Raw genomic sequence first — 3222 nt, forward strand, 5'->3', positions numbered from 1 at the left:
ACCCGCATGACCAAGAAAGCTGCGGACTCCCTTAACTGAAATTAGTGGGGGAAGATTTTCAATGACCCCCACCTTGGATTTTTCCACCTCAAGACCCTTACTAGAGACCTTGTGCCCAAGAATGATGCCATATTGCACCATAAAGTGACATTTCTCCCAGTTGAGAACCAAATTGGTCTCAACACACCTTCTCATCAAAAGAATCTCCAAACATAGAGAAATCATCCATGAACACCTCCACATTCTGACCAGTCATGTCAGAGAAGATAACCATCATGCATATCTGAAATGTGGCAGGTGCACCACACAAACCAAAATAAACTCTTCTGAAGGAAAAAATACCAAATGGACAAGTGAAGGTAGTCTTTTTCTGATCTTCTGGAGCGATGCAAATATGATTATAACGCGAATAGCCATCCAGAAGACAATAGTATTCATGTCCAGCCAACCTGTCAAGCATTTGATCAATAAAAGGAAGAGGGAAATGGTCATTCCTCGTGGCCTTGTTCAGCTTCCTGTAATCGATGTAAACTCTCCACCCCGTGATTGTTCGAGTAGGAATGAGCTCATTCTTCTCATTAGCCATTATTGTGATGCCTCCTTTCTTCGGCACACACTGAACTGGGCTCACCCAAGAACTGTCAGAAATGGGATAAATGATCCCTGCATCTAGCCACATGAGAATTTTCTTCTTCACAACCTCTTTCATGATCGGATTCAACCTTCTATGTTGCTCAACAGTTGGCTTGCTTCCTTCCTCTAGCAGAATTTTATGCATGCAATAAGAAAGGTTGATTCCCTTGATATCTGCTATAGTTCATCCAATTGCCTATTTGAACTCTCTCAGAATTTTCAATAGCTTTTCCTCATCACTACCTGAAAGGTCAGATGCAATAATAACAAGCAAAGTAGATGCATCACCTCAGAAGCATACCTTAAGTGTTCAGGCAATGGTTTAAGCTCGAGTATAGGAGCTTCCTCAATAGATGGCTTGAGGTGCTTTGGAGACTTTTTTAGCTCCTCCAATCCAAGTGATTCAAAAGGCATATCCAGCCTTCGCTTCCAAGGAGAAGCATTCAAATACTACAACTGCTCATCACCTTCATCATATTCACTATCTGAATTTCCCAACAAGGCCTTCTCTAAGGCATCAGACCTTAGCCTTTGATCAAGTTCTGAAGTAACCAGAGAATCGACCAATTCCACTTTTAAGCACTCCTCATTATCAGTAGGGAATTTCATGGCATTGAACACATTGAAAGTCACATCCTGATCTAGTACTCGCATAGTGAGCTCACCCTTCTATACATCAATCAAGGTTTGGCCAGTAGCCAAAAATGGTCTTCACAAGATTATGAGAATCCTCTTATCCTCCTCGAAATCAAGAATTATAAAGTCAGCAGGAAAGATGAGTTTGTCCACCTTGACCAAGACATCCTCCACAATGCTTCGTGGATATGTAATAGAACGATCGGCCAACTGCAAGGACATATAAGTAGGCTTTGGATCCGGTAAGTCCAACTTTTTGAAGACGGATAAAGGCATCAGATTGATGCTAGCTCCCAAATCACATAAACACTTGTCGAACGACAAGTTTCCGATAGTGCAAGGAATAGTGAAGCTTCCAGGATATTTAAGCTTCGGAGGCAACTTCTGTTGTAGAACAGCACTGCATTCCTCCGTAAGAGAAACGGTCTCTAAGTCATCGAGCTTCACTTTCCGAGAGAGAATACCTTTCATAAACTTTGCAGAGCTAGGCATTTGTTCAAGAGCTTCAGTGAAAGGTATGTTGATATGAAGTTTCTTAAAAACTTCCAAGAACTTAGAAAATTGCTTATCCAGCTTTTGCTTCTGCAGCCTCTTAGGAAAGGGAGGTGGAGGATAGACCTATTTTTCATCTGTATTATCCTCAGGAGGAGTGTTGACAACAGCTGTCTTCCTTGCTTCTACTTCTGCTTCCTTCTGCACTTCTTCTTCAGCCATAAAGATTTTTTGGGAATTGCAACCTTCCCAAACCTCAATGTGATTACCTTAACCTGCTTTTTAGCTTCCCTCTTTCCAGGAACTTCAGTGTCACTAGGGAGTATACCAGGTTGGCGATTCAGCAAAGCATTGGCAATCTGCCCAATTTGATTCTCCAAGGTCTTAATAGAAACCGCTTGGCTCTTGCGCATGAGCCTCAACTCCTTCAATTCAGATTTTTTATTAGATTGTGGTAGCTGTTAAAGTTGGAGTTGTTGTCTTGGTGCATATTGCAGTTGTTGAAAACCAGGAGGGTTGTATTGCTTTGCTGCATACTGCTGATAAGGTCGTTGCACCGCATTCTGAGTGTTGCTTCAACTGAAGTTAGGATGATTGCGGTTATTGGGATGAGAAATGGCTGGAACTGGTTGCTGCGACCTCTGAAAGTTGCTCATGAACTGAGCTGATTCACTAGAAATAACACACTACTCCATCTCATGCGCACCAGCACAAAGCTCACAGACATTAATGATCTGATTAACTCTAAAATTAGCCAAAGAATCCACCTTCATCGTCAAGGCCTGAAGCTGAGCAGCTATAGCAGTAGTTGTATCCACTTCCAGAATTATTTCTACCTTGCCATGAGGCATTCTCTGTATTGGGTTATGGTATTCATTAGCAGCCATCAACTTAATTAACTCATAAGCTTCATCGTAGGTTTTAGCCCATGAGGCTCCACCTGATGCTGCATCAAGAATGGGTCTAGAAGTTGTACCCAACCCATTGTAAAAGTAGTTGATGATCATCCAGTCAGGCATCCCATGATGAGGACACTTCCTAAGCATCTCCTTGTAGCGATCCCAAGCCTCACATAAAGATTCTCCCGATTGCTGCGCAAATTGAGTAAGAGCATTTCTGATTGCAACAGTCTTCTCCATAGGTAAGAATTTAGTGAAAAACTTCTGAGCCAGATCTTCCCAAGTAGTAATAGAGCCTGGTGGTAGAATGTAACAAACACTTAGACTTATCCCTCAGAGAGAATGAGAAAAGCCTCAGCTTAATTGCATCTTCAGTAACTCCATTGAACTTGAAAGTGTCGCAGATCTCGATAAAATCTCTGATGTGCATGTTGGGATCTTCTATAGGAGAACCCCCAAATTGAACTCAATTCTGTATCATCTGAATCATGCTCATCTGAATCATGCTCGACTTGATTTTAAAGGTGTTTGTCGCGATGGCTGGCCTGATAACGCTAGACTG

General features: G+C 42.1%; 1 non-coding gene across 1 annotated transcript; it reads left to right on the top strand.

Annotated features, from left to right (window-relative positions):
* The first annotated feature begins 2778 nt into the window (after positions 1–2778).
* Positions 2779–2885, top strand: LOC141694717 (small nucleolar RNA R71). The gene has a single exon (XR_012564002.1). It is a non-coding gene; the product is annotated as a small nucleolar RNA R71 (small nucleolar RNA).
* The last annotated feature ends 337 nt before the right edge of the window (positions 2886–3222 follow it).

Source organism: Apium graveolens, chromosome 10 (assembly GCF_009905375.1).
Source record: "Apium graveolens cultivar Ventura chromosome 10, ASM990537v1, whole genome shotgun sequence".
In the NCBI taxonomy this organism is placed as follows: domain Eukaryota; kingdom Viridiplantae; phylum Streptophyta; class Magnoliopsida; order Apiales; family Apiaceae; genus Apium; species Apium graveolens.